Source organism: Thermobia domestica, chromosome 9, assembly GCF_964235325.1.
Source record: "Thermobia domestica chromosome 9, izTheDome1.hap1.1, whole genome shotgun sequence".
Classification (NCBI taxonomy): Eukaryota; Metazoa; Arthropoda; class Insecta; order Zygentoma; family Lepismatidae; genus Thermobia; species Thermobia domestica.
The window spans coordinates 122780684-122800995 of NC_137462.1; the positions used below are offsets into that span (position 1 = coordinate 122780684).

The 20312-nt window shown below is 35.7% G+C and overlaps 2 non-coding genes across 2 annotated transcripts; both read right to left on the reverse strand.

The window, feature by feature from the left end:
• Positions 1-385: 385 nt before the first annotated feature.
• On the reverse strand, positions 386-478 carry TRNAI-UAU (transfer RNA isoleucine (anticodon UAU)). The gene is given in 2 exon segments: positions 386-421; positions 441-478. It is a non-coding gene; the product is annotated as a tRNA-Ile (tRNA).
• Positions 479-7821: 7343 nt separating this feature from the next.
• Positions 7822-7893, reverse strand: TRNAQ-UUG (transfer RNA glutamine (anticodon UUG)). The gene has a single exon. It is a non-coding gene; the product is annotated as a tRNA-Gln (tRNA).
• Positions 7894-20312: the final 12419 nt, after the last annotated feature.

A 20312-nucleotide genomic window follows, 5' to 3' on the forward strand; every position in this document is an offset into this window, starting at 1 on the left:
TTAACGTAGTGGTGTACAGAATATTGTAGTGTTGGCAGGTGGCTTCTAAAATTTTAGATACTGTGCATTTTCCTCTCTTCATTCTTTCTTTTTTAAATTTATTTAAGTTAATGATTGTCATAATTCGTTTCCCTTATTACAAGGGAGTCTTGATTTCTTAAAATCTTCGCAACTCTTGATGTTAAAAGGACAAATAAAGACTATTGTGAAAGATTTGTAGATAAATATACAATATAATGAATCCATTCTCTGCTTGTAATAACATTAAGTAATACGTGATGCATCCTACTAGCCCAGCGTTTTAATCACTAATACGCCGTTAGTTACATTAAGTGGTTTCCAAGGAAATCAAAATTGTTATTAAGAACTCATGTAAGAAAAACACTTCCCCAGGTGAGGCTCGAACTCACAACCCCGGCATTTCTCGACGGTTACTGTCATATAAGTACCGTGCGCTAACCAATTGCGCCACTGGGGAGGTACGGTCGGCGAGCTGCTATTGAGGCCTGAAGAAAGGATGCCTTCATTTATAGCTCGTGTTGCTAGGGTACTGTCTTTCTTCATTCTATTTTTGAACCGTATTGATTTTTCGTATATATCATTGTCAAGGTGAATAAGGATAAGCAAGCCAGACAACTCTTATGTGGTTGTTCCAAAGTACCTAACAGGTAATTTTACAGCCAGTTATTTAAGCATTATTTAGTGATTATTTCTTCAGAAATGTCATTATTGTAAGAATGATCTCTACAGTAATCATAAAAAGAAATGTAATGCTGAATGTCACTACAACCTGTTCATTCACTGTATTCCAAGGTCACGAGATCAATAACATCGTGTATCATTATGAATTTTAATGGACTTGTTTCAGGACCTAGGGAAGAAATGAATAGCCTACAAATTTTGATTGGTGCCCATTCCCCTAGAAATGAGGCGCAATCCCCCCAAAATATGTGAAAATGTTTGCCCTGAATTTTCCCTCCCTTCCTCCACTGATTTGCACATGCCGGTACAAGATTTGTATGTCAAATACATAGAAGGCCTCTTCACATGGTAGTCTATGACCCTATCTTTTTAAACAGAATCAATTTATATCTGCTTTCGCTACTCCTACCGCGCCATAATTTTGTCCTTTCAATCAAGAGTGTATTCTTTGCTAAAATTAATTACTTAAAAATGTTATTCATGTTAAGTTTTTGTTTACAGTTAGCATTCTTAAAAGCAATGTAATTGAAGTGTCATTATGAAATTTTCAGTTAAAAATTAGCTATTGCCCCCCTAATTCTCATGGGCACAACACGCAAAAATTCGCCTGGGCACCTCTTTTTATTTTTCCATCAAAATACCAGTGGCGAATCTAGCCGGGGGCCTAGGACTCCCAATTTTTCTAGCGACAAAAATAATTGAAACTATTATTTATATATTTTTGAAAGTTTATAGTAAACTTATGATATACTTATCATAGTGTGGGTTCTGGTTGCACCCCCAGTTTTTATTTTCTAGATCCGCCTCTGCAAAACACCCAATATATTTCGATCAAAAATTTTCTTGTAGGCCTTATATCTGGAGAATTGCATAACCCAAACTATCAGTTAATTCAGGTGTCCTTATTCCGTAGAAAATACGAAAACTCGATTTAGGATTTTAAAACGAGGCCTCAAATGTCGTTAGCACCAATTTAAGTATATAGTGTAATTCTTACCACCAAGACTGAGACCTGCAAACTCGAATTTTTTAGGCTAAACAGAAGCCCAACCCGGGTAGTGTTGTAACTTGATCGGCTCGGTTCAACGGAGCGAAAAGCTCGAACCGACATGGTTGGGATGAGCCATCGATTCGCCCCAACTGAGTCATCAGCTCTGTTCGGCTCGGTTTGGGTGAGCCATCGGCTGAAGCCGGCCTGGTTGGGATAAGCCATCGGCTTAGATCGGCTCACCCAGACCGACAACCCTAAACACGAGCCGAGCAGTTTTTAACATGTTTGGCCAGCGCCCTATAACTTTTAACAATTTTTAGCTAGAGCCAAATCCTTGGTTCTCCGGAACTCAAATCCAGAATCTCATGAACGATGTCCTTGCCTCCTAGACTTCACGACTTGCGAGGTTCGCAGTCAACTAGTTTTTGGTATTCAGATACAAATTGCCTATCTTTCACGTTTATACGCGATGTTATAATAATAATAATAATAATAATAATAATAATAATAATAATAATAATAATAATAATAATAATAATAATAATAATGATGATGATGATGATTTGTAGTAACAGTAGTATGAGTGATAATAATTTTACTGTCTATGTAGGATAGTTGAAGAGAGTGCTTGAAACTACACAAAATTTAGCTCCATTTGGCTTGTTTTGGCTCGATTTGACTCGAAATTCGACCTGAATTCGAGTCGAGTTGGAGGAATTTTTTCGAGCCGAGTTCTCGAGTCTGTTGCGAGTCGAGTCGAGCTTCAAAGAAAACTCGCTCGAAGTCGCTCGTGGTCATCCCTACAGCCTTCTTATTCGATAGAAAAGGCCGTTTTCAGAATGGTATTGAATAGAGCACTGAAGCTTCAACCAGCACTCTGGCTACATCTGGCAAGTGAAAAGCAAGATCGAGATTTGGAAAAATGAAATGAAATCTTTGAGTTTTACGTCCCACAATTATGCCGGTTAGGCTAAAGGAGACGGTGATTATGAGAAATTAATGACATGGTGGAATGAAGATAGTGACAGGAAACGGGAGAAAACCCACGAGCATGGTGCTTGTCCACCACAAAGTCCACACGGCTCGAGCTGGGATCGAAACAGGGACCCCAGGCACCGGAGGTGAGCGCTCTTTTTTTTTCTTTGGCCTTAAAACAGGAATCCCATGAAACGAGGAAAGCAATCGGATGTCATCTTTACCAGTGATTATTTCAGGTGTGGTCCGGGAAAAGGGGCTCAGAGTATATCTTCGACCGCAGTTAACATGGGTTATCAGTGTTTTCACAGTATCATTCCATGTATTGGAAATCACCCATGGAGAAAATCTAAAATCATGACTGATCAACTACGTAGTCCTATTTCCCACACACAATAATGATTTCGGGGGATGCTCAGTTAAATCAATTTCCCTCCCCCTCCCAGAACCCAATTACCATTCATATTCAATATGAGTTACCAGTATTTGCGCTCCATGTACTTAGAAATTCCCCAGAGGAAAATATGAAATGATCACTCTCTATAAATTATATTTCTTGTAAGTAAAACAAGATATGGTCGCCTGATCTCCGGATGCTGGCCGTTGTGTCCGGGTTCGAATAAATGAATGATTAATTGGGACTTTAGGAACAAGGCTATTTGTGTCCGTCATGATATATAAAACTGTTCAATCACGGATTGTTGAACATAAAATACTGGGATGAAAAGAGTAAAATAGAATAAATAAATCAAAGAAGCCCTGCAAATTGAGAGAAAACCAGACATTCTACTATACAGGGCTGCGAGCCAACGAGTGAAACCTATGGACTTAAATGTTAAAATGCCTATAATGATTTACGTATGCTATTTAAGCCTTGTTGTAATACCGACTGGTGTACGAAAAACTGGCCCGGTTGCCTGCTTTTCTGTTAAGCGGAACTTAAATATAGGTTTGTATATTTATCTGCTATTTGTCTTGTCTCTTTCGCCAGCCTGTCTCCTGCGATTATGTAGATTATCCAGCTATCCAAAGCCGTGAAGGCTTGATGCGGACTATGGATGTCCAATTCGGGAATTTTTACTTTCCGGAATCCGGAAAGTAAAATCGTAAAATTCCGGAATTCCGAAAATTCCGATCTTGGAAAAATCCGGAATTCGAAAAAATTCCGGATTTTTTCCGATTTTTTTAAATTCGGGGATTTTCTAAATTCCAGATTTTTTTTTTTCGAAATAATACTTTCAATATTTATCCTCCTGTCTTTCATTATGATCTTTTCAACTTTCTTCGTCAAGGCGGCATTATCAGTGAAAGATGGTCTTCCAGACCTAAAGGCGCCTGCAGTGTCCAGTTTGGAATTGCCATTTCCACTTGGATACAATCTCATAGGATGGGCTTTCGGCCCCATAGACTTCTTTCATCGCTTCGTGGATCTGCTTTGCTGATTTCCCCTGCAGATGGAGGGACTTTATGACGCTCCGTGCCTAAAGCTTGTCAATTATCGCACCTTCAGTAATTTACAAAAAAAAAGAAAAAGAAAAAAAAGAAAGAAAGAAAGAAAAAGAAAAAAGAAAGAAAGAAAAGAAAAAAGAAAGAAAAAGAAAAAAGGAAGAAAGAAAACGTTCTAATGAAACCAGAATTTGCATGGTTAACATACAAGGACCTAGCTATAAAATGCATGTCCAAGAGGGTTCGTCGTTTGTCACCTACTAGGTGATTGCACGATATTCATTCGTACTCTTCCAAAAAATGTGAATTTTAAAACACTTCTCAAATATTGGACCGAACATTCTATTTTTGATTCCTATGTTAGAACATAAATGGTTTAAATCTCTTATGCCTGACTTTGTCCACGATTCTTCGCCACCAAAAAACTAGACATGGAAAGCAAAACAGTGCATTCTTCTTTACTTAGCACCCACAAACTATTCACTATTATTTTGTCTTTTTTAAAAACTCTCTTGAATTGCATTTTGCCTGTTTTGATGCTCTGCACGATGTCTAAGTTTGGCAATGTCCCTCCAAGATTTTAATTGCTAGCTTTTCCTTAGAGGAGAGCTTGGAAAGTGGCTTCTTCTGAAAGTTATTTATAGAATCCATGGTATAAAATTCATTCAGAATTAGAAGACATAAAAACCAAATAAGTTTACTAACTACAAACCAAAACACGTGAAGGTACGATGAATCACGAATGCCACATATACACCTACACACACACTGCACATAATCGGTCTTGGTTTTAGCACTGCACTGTGAACACAATATATTTCCACATGAGGTGAAGGACTATTTATGAATATCATACGTTCTAGAAAGCAAACTTACAAACCCGCCAAACGTAGGATCACCAGGAGTCAAAAGTAATGTCAAAACAAACAGCATTACTGACTAATCCCAAATACATTGCGGCGTTTCTCATTACATAATTTGCTATGGAAAATTGTCAGGAGAATAAAATACATTTATTTTATATAAGATATACGTAAATACTAAAATATTACTCACAAAGAGTTTACAATTTTTAACATAAACGTCTTTTGGGCTAAAGTTTTGGAAAACAGAAATATGAATTTTCATTGCATCAACCAAGGTTATAAGACTTACTAGATTTTTGGAGGGTTGGCAATTCTTGTCAGACGCAAAAACACGCATGGTTGCTAACTCAACATTTGCTATGTATTCAGAAATTGAAATTCTTGGAATATGATTCTACGTACTAACTTAATATTTGGTTTACAAATTACTGTAAATGAAGCCTACACACCTATATGTGAATAATCAACTTGTAAATGCATGTTTATTCTAATTTATTTTCTAGTCTCTACATGCTTTCAATTTGTTATTCTGGGATCACTTTTTTTTAAATTAGTATCATTATGTTGGTTTGCTTTAGCACATTTCCGTAATATAGATATATGAATGCATAAAAATGAATTCAATTTGCTAAAGTAGTCACCACGAAATCCGATGGTTGCCCAGGGAGGTAGATACACTGGTTGCGATGTTGTCGGATTTGATGTAGACTAAGCAGTTAACATTGAATGACTTGGCTATATTTTTATAGTGCATGATTATCAAAGAAAATAGATTAGACCAGAGAAACAACTGATTAATAATAATAATAATAATAATAATAATATCTATTATTTGCTATCTACTAATCTGAAATTGAATCCAGATAATCTACATCATTTGAGTAATCCCTTGTATTGGGAATTCCAGTGTCTGAGTCCCAGTATAGGGTAAGTTACTTGTAAAAATGTGACGCGTTACAAGTTACTTTACCTTCCCTTAAAATGTAACGCGTTATTTGCCCCAGAAAATTAACAGTTACCCTACTTCGAAAAGTAACGCGTTACTTTTAAATCCGATACGGAAAATTGAAATAATATATATTTGGACCACCCTGTATAATTCCATACAGTCGAGGTCATGGATATTCAACAATGCCAACATACATAATCATCATAATCAGAACAACATACTTTCTGCTTATCTTCACTTACATCTGACAGCTGTTGGCAGAAGTCGGCAGTGGAACAGATGAATTCAAATCTATCATTTAGGCCTCGCATCTGGGAAAAACGATCATTAGCTGCTGTATTTACACAGCACAACAGAGCAGCAACGTCAGACTGACATTCAAAATTCAATTAGCAACTCAGTGAATGACAAGTGGAGCCGGGGATGACATAGGAAATTGGGATGATTCGGAATGCCACCAGGGATGAATTCAGGGGGTAGCCCGGGGGGTATTTCCCCCTTCCGAAGAAAATTCTGTCCCCCCCGGGGAAACTCCCAGAATATCAGTCACATAATGCAGAAATTACTTCACCCAATTATTTGCTTTTCTTTCCGTGCACGTGCAGGCAAAATCCTATCTTTCAATATACATATAAATGACGCAGACCCAGTCTATATAAATATTAAACATGTTACATTTAAGATGGAATACCAAATAGTCAATAAAACCTGTATTTCTTAACGTTATGACCGAGTTTGGCAGAACATGAAATTGTCAACTGTTGAAGAAAGGTTTGTATTTTAGTAGGTACTATACTCTTGCCCCAAGCGCTCATTTTCCACGACACGGCACTAATCCTACTGAAGATTTCGTAAACTAAACTACTGATGTGTATGCAGTGAAGAAGCCAAGGCTAATATGCTTGCTTTGGAATCAAAAGTGTGAGAAAGAATTTTTTGATTTAGAATCAGAAGTTTTTTTAAAAACATTTAAATTAACTCAAAAATATTTAAGTTAATTTAAATCTTTTTAAAAACTTCTACATTAGTAACAAACAGTAACTACTGAATATAGGAAATAATAACAAAAATAGCTACTGTAAATAGCAGCTAAAGTTTAGTCTAAAATATTTTTGCCAGTCTTTATTTAATGTTTTAGATAAAATTAAACGATTGTTTTTTTTTTTTTAATTATAATCTCACATTGAATATTTATTAGCAATTAGTCTCAATATTAGGTAAGACGTGCATGTGAATGGAATTGTTAAATATGCTGCTTTCTTGCAAAAATACAGAAAAACAACCTCCCCCCCGAGGAGTTCACATTCCTCCCCGGGCGAAAATGTCTGAATTCAACACTGAATGCCACAAGTGACTCACTGTGCAAAATTCTTTTTTTTTTTTTTTTTTTTAACCAAGTAGGCTACAACCAAGCGCACTAATTCGTGAGACAAGCATCAGGAACCACTATCAAGATGCTTCATTGATTAACGAGCAATTGATCATTTACGTCAACTAGCGGCGGGACCCCTTCAGAAGTTGTGGCCCGGAGCATAGGCACCCTTGCCCCCTTTACGCCGCCACTAAAATACACAAAAGAAAAGATTTATGCATATTTCTCATTCGGGGCCCGATTTTGACGACCAAACTGTGCAAGGAATATTTCCCTTTATTTCGAGCTTTCATAAGCAAATGTTTAACAAGAGTACAATATCTCCAAGAATGTCGAGAGTTTGACCGTAGTAGGCCTATCTATAATGATGTAGCCATTCTGGCTTTAAATGTAACGTAGGATCATGGTTGAAATATAAAAAATTTTCTATGAGGAAATAAAGCAGCAAATGTATTTATATATTATTAAATCATGTAAGCTAAAACTTAAAAGTTTTGTACGAATGTTTTTAAAAAATGAAAGGTCCCACCGAGATTTGAACTCGGATCGCTGGATTCAAAGTCCAGAGTGCTAACCATTACACCATGGGACCGCTATGCTACTCAGCCGCAATTTTGCTGTAGATACGGTAAGTTGGCTTTCCCCTTTGCTTTTGGTTATTTTGAGAATGGCCGATACACAGATGTTGGACAAAATCTTATCTAAAAGGGATATGTATGCGTATCAACATCAAAACTCCAAACTATAACATAATTAAATACCATTTCTTAATATCTCCAATGATAATTCTTGTTATTCAACTAAGGGAATGAAAACAGTATTATGAAAATGGCTTCCTCTTCTATCGCGTTTTTTAGATCGATACGACCTTGAGACAACTTGTGGAAATTATTGTAAGTTTAAATAAAATGCGTACTTGAGTAAAATCAGTCAATTATAAGATTTTATGCATTTTAATGTATCATAAGCTGCATAATATGTATTATATGATCCATATATACACAAAGCGCCACGTTTGACGCACTTCGTAAGATCATAGCACAGAGGGTGATCATAGTAGGCTTACGAAAGAAAAAAAAAAAAAACAGTCATAGCCCTATATTGTACAGATTAGTGGCGTATGCAAGTCAGTTTTAAGATTTACCCCCCCCCCCCCTTCGACTTGATCAAGATATTATGTAAAAGTAGACGTATTTACGCTTTTAAAATAAGTAGGCCTATACAAACTCCTGAAATGCTATAAACGTAGGAGCTCGAATCTCTCTCCCCTTTGACGAAATTCTGCTTATGCTCCTGATGCAGATGACAAGATTGCGCATTAGGGTTATTTATTATTATTATTATTATTATTATTAATAATAATAATAATAATAATAATAATAATAATAATAATAATAATAATAATAATAATAATAATAATAATAATAATAATAATAATAATAATAATAATTAGGGATGCGCACGAGACAAGATTTGAGACTGTCTCGACTCGAAAATGTGCTGTAAAAGTGATGTCTCGACTCGAAAAATATATATTTTTCTATTGGAAGAGCTGTGTCTCGACTCGAATTTTGTCGGGAAATTTCTGTCTCGACTCGACTCGAACGCATCCCTAATAATAATAATATTTCGTTGTTTATAAATGACACCACATCCCAAACAAGTAACAAGTTGGTTGATTTTGACTGGAGTTTTCCATCCCGTCTAGCACTCTATAGGCCTATAGCAGGTATTGCAGTGAACTTTTTCGGGGGGGGAGTAAACAATATTTGGACCCCGTAGAAAAATATGAAGTTGCACCCCAAGAGAAATTTTAAATTTAAGTACCACTAGAGTTTAAAACCTTAATAAACATTTTTATTAATTCTAGGGGCACTTGTTGCAGTTTTACTTAAGTAGGGCCCAGGATCTCATTCCAGAATGGTCTTTGGGGGGGGGGGCACAGTGGCTCAGTGGTAGACTCTAGCTCGCGCTAAGTGGTCTTTGTGGTGGAAAACACTGTGTGTACGTGGGTTTACTCAGAGTCTTCCCCTTTCTTCATTCCGTCATTTCATTCATTTAACATCATCACCGTTTTTGCCGTAGCCTACATCATATCGCAACGTGAGGGAATTATTGCAATAAGTAGTTATAACTGCAATGATGACTATCGCAAGCTACATTGCAAATTTTGCATTGCGTTGATGTTAACTAGTACGAAATGAGTTCCCTTTTGTTCAGCTGATCGGACCAGCACCTTAACCCTTATCCGGGCAACCGGGGCCTCCCGGCCCAGTAGCTTCATTTTTCTAAAATTTCTCAATAACCATACATATTTCGAAGACATAAAATACTGAATTCTTCTATCTTTCGTCGAAGTTAAAATCATGAACATATCGAGTTGGTAAAGCTTTTTTTTTTAAATTTGAAAATCTTTTCCTGACGTAACCGGCCAACCGGGGCCTAGGAGGCCCCGTATAACTTTAGTGAAATTCCTGTCAAATATTAGATCAAATTGTCACATAATTATATATTGAACACGTGACTATTGTAACCTTTAGTCGGAACAGTATGCAGCAACAGACATTGAATTTTGAGTGTTCTGCACTTAAAATATATACTGGGCCTGACAGGCCCCGGTTGCCCGTTTACGTTACAAAAATGTCTGGACCGGATTTGCTATTCTGCTTGGTCGGCTTTCAAAAGCGTGACACGAAGTTTCGCTACTTGACAAAAATATATACCGGTACATTCTAGACTAGTCTGAACAGTAAGTGACAATAGGCATTGATTTTGTGTATTCTGCACTTAAAATATATACTGGGCCTCACAGGTCCCGGTTGTCCGTTTACGTTACAAAAATGTCTTGCCCGGATAAGGGTTAAATTATTTTCAATTCTTTTAGGTAAAGCATTCTAGCTTCACTGCTTTACAAATGAAATCGAGGGGACAATATTTGATATACCAGAAAGCCTTAAGAAATGTATATTATTTTTGGAAGCCCTAATGGTAGATATTTTACTGAAATAGGTCCAAATTGCATTTCTGTTTCATTTGAAAGGTTTTTTTCTTTTTCTTTCTTTTTTTTTGTGAACCTATAATATACTTCATTTACATATTCATATTCGAATCCTGTCATATGAAATAGGACAGTTTTGTCTTGCAGTGAGTTCTCTCGAACATCGGAAAGCTTACAGAGGAGTGCAATGCCTCATCTGCCCCTCCCTACACAAATTACGGTCCTGATGGCAAGTGTGGCCAATTTTTTTATGACAGGGGCAACGCAAAAAGAGAAATAGGCTTTGAGAAGTAAAAAATCCGTTTCCAGGACTTTTTACAAGTAAGCTGAATTTCCTGACTTTTTAAGGATTTCCAGATCAGTGGGAATAATGTATATTGTATGTTAAGCAAATTTGTACTTGGTTTGATATATTTAGTGCACTGGACTTCACTTCAAACAATATCTTAAAATTTATCCATCAGAAAATGTAGTCAAATACTTTTGTCGGGAAATGTTTGTGACATATCTCGATTTACTTATTGTTAGTTTGGACTGAGATGTTACCTGAGAAGTGTGAACGTTTGGTACGAAGATGATATTTTAAACTTATATATATTTTTTTATATATATATATATATATTTTTAATTATTATTTTAGTTTTGTATTCCTATCTACTTGAAAATCTAGAGGATTTTAGAGTTAAGTGGGCCTCTCGAAACAGAGACTCCCTTGTGTTGAAGGCGTTCAAAAATGTGAATTCATAGTACTGTAATGTGTCCTGTAGCTAATGTGGTTAGAATCAACAATGAGAAATGTCTTATTTGGCTTTCAGGATTGTGTGTATTTATGCGTCCAATGACAAAAGATGCAGAGTGATTCAGTGTTTCATTCTAGAAAAGGCAGCAGCGCCAGACTTGAGACTAATGAGCCGTTCCGTCTCTTTGAGCAGTCAAAGTTGTTTCAACGTTCAACAAGAAAGATCACGGAAGCGCGTGCAAATAAATTGCTAGTTATCGAACAAAGAAATCTAAATCATAAAACATGTCTGTACAACACACAGAAAAACGTATTTCATAATGATTTTGCTTTATAATGTTAAGCTTTACGATTATACAGGGTGTTTTTTTTTTTTTTAACTCGTGGATTTCATTTGGGTCTAGAATTTCAAACTGAAGTCTAATTTTCCTGCGCTCATGTCCAAAATGATTGTCGCATATCTATAACTGTCTTCTTGTAAGAATATAATTTGATAATGATTTTGCAGGGTACTTTTAATACTGATACCATGTGTATAATAGGGAAATGTATGTTTGTAGTTAATTTCATAGGAAAAGAATTATAAATACGAAAATTAGAATGAATAAAACAAAATGTTACTAATTGGACAAGAAAGATTTATTTTCGTTTTATTGTTCTTATTTACTGCTCTTTTGACATGAAATTTTCCACATACATGTCTTTGCCGATTATACACTACTAAGATTATAAGAAATACCGGGCAAATTCGTTATCAAATTATATTCCTACAAAAACATAGTTATAGACATGCGACAATAACTTTGGACATGAGTATACATTACAATTTGAATGAGATGCAGTCAACGGCGCCGACTTTCCAAAATTTATGTGGGTGCATATCATTGGCGTGTTATATGTTTTCAAGGGAGTCTCGATATTTTTTTGATTGATTTCCTTTTAGTTAAAATATTTTATGAACACTGCCATAAAGGGCTGTTATCGATTCTATTCATAATATAGTTCCTTTTTTTTTTTTTTTTTTTTTTTTTATTGTGGGGACTGCCTTTGACTAGGCCAAAGACAAGCAAGAAAGGGGGAAGTGTGCTGCTTGGTTGCTTTTGCACAAACATATTTGAAACAAACAATTATGTTTTGGGTGTTAGAAATTTTAACTATGAACTCAATGTTTACATTACTTATTATTCTTTGAAAATGACAAGTGAGAAATATTTATTTTGTTCTTATCAAACTAAAAATCTTGAGGGTGCGGCGCACACACAAGATTACTTTTCTGGATGATGGAGCCCCGGAGCACCCACATAGTCGGCGCGCATGGATGCAGTGTGGGTTTCTTCGATAGGCGGCAACCTCGCTAAGGTCAATAAGAAACAGGAAACTAGGCCGTTGTGCTGGGGATTGTGTTGTACAATTCTGTGCTACTGTGAGAGTATCATCAGGGTACAGTGAGAATAGTGTACTCTTTGGAGCAACATGAGTTTATCGTTAAAAGTTTTTGGAGAATGGAATCTGTTGTTGCTACGCAAAGGGCATTTGGAAACAAATTTGCCTCATGTTCTCCCCCAGACAGGAACATAATATGATTGCTAGTGAATAAATGGGAAGAAATAGGATCGCTTCTGAGTGAGACAGGGAAGCATCGGGATCGGACCCCGTAGGTGGGTGTTGTAGAAGATGTCAGTTGTCGACTCCTTAGGTCGCCAAAGAAATCTCTTCGTAGTTCTTCGCAAGAAACCGGCTATGGCTATTCAACATGTGATCTATGGGTGTTACCACTAACACTTAACTTGTATTCTCATTAACACTTAATTTGTATTCTGCAATTTCGCTTCCAAAATCCAAAACCTCATTCCTATTGTAAGGTACACTGGTCAATATTTGCTGTTATTCTTGAAACGTGGTCGATATTACGCCGGATGAATTTAAACCAGTAAATATAGTCCGATAGATCTGCCATCCTTCGTTGATCATTTGCCACAAACCGCATGAAAATTGGACTTCAGTTAGAAATTTTAGGCCCAAATGAAATCCGTCAGTATTATAAATTCACCCTGTAGTATTTACTTAATGAAGTTACCTTTTTAAACTTTCTTTTTCTTTTCTTTTTCTCTTTTTTTTCTTTTTTTGCTATATGAAATATAAAAGGAAAATCTAATTAAATAAAAGCATGTATCTCTACAAAATGCAATATTGGGAAAGATATTTTTAAAGGCTTATGTATACTTATTGTTTTGAATTACTATATACATATGTATCTACACACTTTCATAATTTTTTAACTTTTGTCTTATAAACAAAAGGATAGATGATAAGTCTAAATATTATGTAGCAGGCACATTTGTATTACAAAAACTGTGTAATATAATAAAAGAAAATCACATAGTTCTCACTATTATTATTATTATTATTATTATTATTATTATTATTATTATTATTATTATTATTATTATTATTATTATTATTATTATTATTATTATTATTATTATTGCTCCCCGCTAGTGGCTTGCTTGCATGCCTTTGGTTCCGAGTCGTGGATTCGATTCTCGATGCGAGAAATGCAAGAAAAATTTGAACGCATTATGGTGGTTCGGATTCCTCCTTAAAGTGTAGATTTACGTCTTATATACTGTAATAATAATAATAATAATAATAATAATAATAATAATAATAATAATAATAATAATAATAATAATAATAATAATAATAATAATAAAATTCGATTTCCGGTTGGAGCTCAGGTAGTTCGAATTTCACATTAAGCAGTAGTGTCATGTCCCATATAGTCTCCTTGATAACAAGAGTAATAGAACTCAAAATAATCTAAAAATCTATAAGTATTTTTTTAAGTACTAAAGGGAGGAGGGAGGAGAATAAAGATAAAAATTATTAACAACGTTCTGGGTAAGAGTTATACTCATGTAAATTACATACAAAAATAAAAAGTTTAATTCTAATTATTTTTGAAGGAGAACCATTAACAATAAACATAGAGAGGCCTTTAAAACTATTATGAAGTGTTATCATTACAGCACTATGAATTTTACATAGATTTAAGAAATAATTTCATATTTTTTCAGAGAGTAGAGAGCGAGCTCGTGGAAGAAGAAGGCTGTCCGGTATATACCTGAATACAAGCTTACTAACATGTATAAAATTTAGTTGGAGTCACTCGTGTCTATACGGTAAGCATAAGCGCGTTTGACGCAGAAGATTCAGGTTTGATCCCCCAAGGAACCGTATATGATTCGGGTTCCAAAGGCGAGGTGAGCCGAGCTCGGCTACCAAATGGAACGATCTTTATTTCTTAGACGATAGGCTACTTGGACACTGAATTTTGTTCAGATACGGCCAGTAGTTACTGGTATTAAAGTACCACATGCAAGGCAGGTCGAGCCGAGTCGAGCCTGGCTATCAAATATAGCAATTTTTATTACTTGGCCATGGGCTATTTACCCATCCAATCTGGTTCAGATCTGGCTAGTATTTACCGTGATATAAAGTACCACATTCATAACGAACTGAGCCTGGCCACTAAATATAGCAAGTTTTATTCCCTATAGAATGGGCTATTTGCCAATCAAACGAGTAGGTAAAGAGAAATAAAGTATCAGGTATCATAGAAGGCGAGCAGAATTTGTCCCTGGCCGGTCAGAGTACCAAATATACAGATCTTTGTTCCTTAGATAATGGGCTATTTGCCCCCTGAATTTGCTTCAGATTTGACCAGTAATTATCGAGAATTAAAATACTACAAGTTGAGCTTAGCTTGTCCGTAGTCTAGCCTGGCCAGCTAATATAACATTTTTTTTTTTTTTTTTAATATTATTCAATTCGCCATGAGTTATTTATCCACAAAATTTGGTTAAGATGTTTCCAGTAGTTACGGAGAGATAAGTACCACAGAAGGCGAGCTAAGCCCGGCTACCAAATATAGAAATCTTTATTCCTTAGACGATGGACTACTTTTCCACCGGATTTCGTTCAGACCTGGTCAGTAGTCACCGAGAAATAAGGTACCACATACAAGGTGAGTCGAGCCGGGCCGAGCCGGCCACCACATATAGCACTTTTATTAATTTGGCCATGGACTGTTTGCTCACAAATTTGATTCAGATCAGGCAGTAGTTACCGAGAAATAAAGTACCACACACACACACACACAACTCGAGTGAAACTATAAGTTTCCGCATGCTTACGCCGGAACCAAATAACTAAGAATGAAGTATTGGCACACATTCTACAAGTATAAACAGTCTTATGACATTTTGCTTCTAATATTTATCTCCAACATTACGTTAGAAAATAAAAAGTAATACTTTACAGTTCCATATTGCAGGGTGCAAATGTCTTGTCGACTTGACACTATAAACAATATTATTATTTTCATATTACGCCCATTCATTCAGTGTTACGCATATTAACGCGTTACAACGAATATCTTTCGCTTGTCAACTTATGTTTTTCCTCTTTCACAGCTACTAAAGCATAACATGTAGAATTGACATTATCAGATTGATTACGTATTAAATACATAGACTATTTAGTCTACGTTGTTTACATTATCTACGTGTTGTTTATAGTAGTGATTCGTGTTCTGCAGGAGCAGTGGTTGCAGTACCAAAGGTATGTGTGTACGTGCTAGTGTTTTCCTTCCTCAGCGTTCTTGGGTCTGGAAATATGAATTAGAAAGGCTCTTCAAGCTCTATATGTATTTTTATTGATTTAAGTGCATTATCTAATATTGATTTAATATATAGACTATTTCCTTTGTTATTAAATAAAATAACCAACCACTGTTAATGTACGTACGTTTATACACTATTTATGTACAAAACTTCTATAATGATGTTATTAAACAAGAGATAAATAGAATATATAGCATGTGCTCTAAGGCATGAATGATGAGGTTGCAGGAAAAGAAGAAACTTGCATATACTCATGCACGCAGTTGAAAAAAATTATTTAGTTAAATAAATCATATTTTATTTAAAATGGAAGCTCATTCTTCGTTCTTTTCGAGTTGCAAATTCTTCTATGTATTACCTTCTGATTGAAATCTGGAATGCTGCTCACCAAGTCTCTCTCTGAATAAATAGCATCGCTACCTCAATTATTTCCCATTTTATTTTCTTTAGGGTAGAGAAACACCTCTCTCTTTCCGACAATCGGCATTTTGTTAGCATTTTTAATATATATATCATACTGTAAAGAAGTATGAAATCTAAGATTTTCTCCTTCAAAAATGAAATAAATAATTGAAACTTTAAGTTTATAGTCCCATGCTTATGTCTTTAGGCTAAAGGAGACAGACAATTATTGAGAGTGAATGACTGTGAGATTAATTTGAGTGTTCTCCTTCACAATCGAACACGGGACGATGTGCACCAAAGGCACAGAGCTAGGCATTAGACCAGCGGTAGAGCTTTATCTCCCTTGAGACATCATTTACTAAATATTAAAATTTTGAATGATTTGTCGGTTGTCAATCAATGGGATTTACCATGAATTGGAAAACTATTGAATTTGATGGTGAAAATACCTTCAATAAGGAATTTCTCTTTTGTGACTGGTAGGAGTATATTTTCATGTAGGAAAAAAGCGATTGCCAGTACTAGATATTTAATCTATTATCAGTGTTCATTTGATTTTATTTTATCTGTTATTTTTCTGTACATCATATCACATGTATGTTTGAATATTGAGTCTTCCTTATTTCAGTCCTTAAGTGTAACGATGTTTGAAATCAGAGAATATTGTAAAAACAAAATGAAGGAACCGATTAAGCATAAAAGGAATATGTATGCTTCTGAGCATAGTAATATTATTATTCATTCACTGTCACAAATTATCTCCCAGATTATAAGTTACTTGGTGTCCCTAGTTCGATCCCAGCTCGTCAGTGGTAGACTGCTTATCTCTGGTGTGTAAGGTCCCTGGTTCGATCCTCGGCCAACTAAGTTTGTGGTGAACAACGTCGTGCCCATGGGTTTTCTCGGGGTACTCCCGTTTCCTCCTTTTTCTCTTTGCACCAATTCTTCTATCATTATTCATTTGCCTTAATCATCCGTTTCCCTCAGCCTAAAGGACATAACGTGGGACGTTAAACTGAAGGATTTTACTACCAGCCAAGCTTCCTTCGAGAAACGTTTGTTCATGGGTGCAGGATCAAAATGTGAAGGAGCTGAACTGAGTAGCAATTTAACTCTTTCTTAGTCCCGCGGTGGGGGTCAATTGTCCAACTCTTGGAGGAGAAAGCCGCCTCCTAACATTATACTGGAAGAAATACTCCCACCACCAGAGGCACATTTGTTCAATGCGAGTTTATGTTTTGTGAATCAGTCTTCTCTCCATACTCTTGCCACTCAATTACCTTAACAATTGTGTCAAATGCTACCAAATGGAGGAACTCGTAACTATCACAGAAGCTAACTACAACGTTGTATTTACCGGTTGCCAAGGTGTTGCAACTACTAACAGACAATACGGGAGGATTGCAGAGATGCAGGTACAAATGCGGTCTCCAATGTTAAGAAATGCTTGCTCCCTACCATCGTTGCAACTGGAAATGTAAACCTTTCTTTCTTTCAGTTTATTAAAATGATTTTTTTAGAGATGCATCAATTGCACAACCATGCAACATATAGTACCAGCCACCCCTGGTTTATGTGTAAACGTAGACTATCGATGTTTACGCGTAGACGCCGCACATTACTGCATGACATTACACTACTGCCTTTTCAGGGGAGTACTTTAGAGGATTTCGGCTTCTAACTCCCTTGAACAACATATTATACAGAAATAAATAATTTTACCATATTACGATATGTATACAAACACCAGAAATGATATGAACGTGGAAGCTTAATCTCCTCTTTATGGAACTACGTACTCTTCTGTTTTGTACACTGTCCAGTCAACTGCAGAAACGAAAGAACCATTCCTCCTATGATGAGAGTGAGAAAGCCCTCACCACGTGCTAACATTCATTGATACATTAATACCCACGCAGCCTTGTGGTAAAAAATCAACATTCGAGGAACCCACTTTGAAGATTTTTTTCCGCATTTTTAAGTCTTCATGCAGAATGGTCTCAATAGGTCCCATAGAAACGCTTACTCTACAGGTAACCTAGTGGCACCTAATCGCTGGTCCTCCATAACAACTTCATACACTCGCAAAACTATTTGAGCTTGTTCGTGATCGAGATTGCTTGAATTCGTTAACCTATCACACGACGTTCAATCATCTGTCAACTTCCGTATCCATGAACCAGTGGCGGCTAATGTTAGTGTTGCAGCGTTGCGCAACGACCAAAATATTTCAAGAAAAAATATTATTAGCATTAGTAGTAAAGAACAGGAAAAAATACTCTCTAATACTCTCATTTACTTTAAATAACATATTTTTTTACTTCTATAACTGTCATTAATGTTTTTTAAAAAAGCGAAAAACAATCCGTCACAGAGTCTCTAATTTATATTGCATTGCAGCGAGCATACAACGACCAGATCTCTACAGCGCGGCAATTGGAGCGAATGTTAAGTCTCCTTTCTCCTATCTCAAAAGTTAAAGGTCTGGTCGTTGCAGTGCTTTTGCAACAACGCGGCACGGTTTCCAGTGAACGAGAAGGTTTTTCACGCTAAATAAGATTTCTGATTTTTTTTTTCACTACCATTTACTGAATTTTTCACTGAATTCATTTTTATGCATTCATATTTTTAAATTACGGGACTATATTGAAGCAAACCCATATAACGACAATTAAAGAAAAAGTAATCGCAGAATTACAAAATAAGAAAGAAACTATGTAGTAGAGCAGAAAACAAATGAAAGTAAACACGCATTTACAAGTTAATTCTTAGCTTATATTGATAATGAAGGTTTCTTTACAGTAATTTGTGAACCAAATATTAATAAGTCAATATATAGAATCTCCCCTCTGTGGATAATATTTTATTATATACATGTTTGTTTTATAAAATAAATGTATTTTCTACTCTTGATAACTTTCCACATAAAACTGTATGATGGGAAACGACACATTGGAGTTGGGACCAGTTAGCACTGCTCAGGGGCGCAGCTACGAAGGGGGTCCACCGGGTCCAGACCTACCCAAAATTTTGAAACTCGACTAACATTTGTAGAATTTCTTAACAAATATACTTGTTTAACAGAGAAATGATTGATGTAAGCTAAATATTTTATTTTACGCCTCATAATGTACTCTTTCTTTTCTTATAAAAATAATCATTCTATCACTTTTTTCTAAACATATAGGTGGCAGTAATTAAGAATTACTTATCGTCTTTCGGGTGCAGAATAAGACAGGTTAGGTTCGATATTACATAGACGCATTAGAGCCCCTCAAATCCTTTGGATCCCTCCCAGCAAACATTTCTGGGTATAGAACTGGCAATGTTGTTTGTTTTGACGTTCTTTGACTTTTGGTTTCTGTTATATGCTGCTCCTACATCTGGCGGGTTTCAAAGTTTTCTTTCCAGAAGTATCAGATTAACAAGCACTGTTTCGCCTCGTGTGGAAGGAGGCCTATATTGTGTTCATCGTGCATCGCTTACAAGCAAGAAGGATGATTTGGAATGTAGTTTTTTTTATTTTACACACGTGTGTGGGTTGGTATATATGTGACACTCGAGATTCATATACCTCTTTTGTATCAGCTGTTTTATTTGAATCAGCTGTTTTGGTTTTTATTTATTAGTTTTACTTGAGTTATGTGTACTCTAATTCTGTAAATAACCTACAAATTTTGAATGTATTCTATACCATGACTTCTGTACATAACTTAAAAAAAAATCAATTTGCCCAGTTCTCCACTGAGGAAAGACTTGCAATTAAGGCTTAGACAAAACAACAAAGGGCAATTCAGAAGAATGTTCGATAAAAAAAAATCCGGTTTAAATTCACAAAACATCATATGACAGCAATGTTGTTTGCATTAGATATATTTCTTCAATTTGTTTTAAATTTTCCTAGATAAATTATGAATAATGTGTGTTCAATTTACGTTTTTTATAACACTAATCTCTGCCACGAACTGTCTTCAGTCTACGCTGCAAAGGAATTTGGATCACTGTCAGGGACTGGGTTTGCTAGAATGAATTTTTCGCAATAATCTAGAAAAATGATTAGTGAATCTACAAAGCTTCTGAAATTAATATTAACTGTACCTATGATGTCAGCAAAAGGAGACAGGCGTTTTTCCACATCGAAAAGAATTGACACTTTCAAGGAATTGAACGTTCCAAGAAAGGTT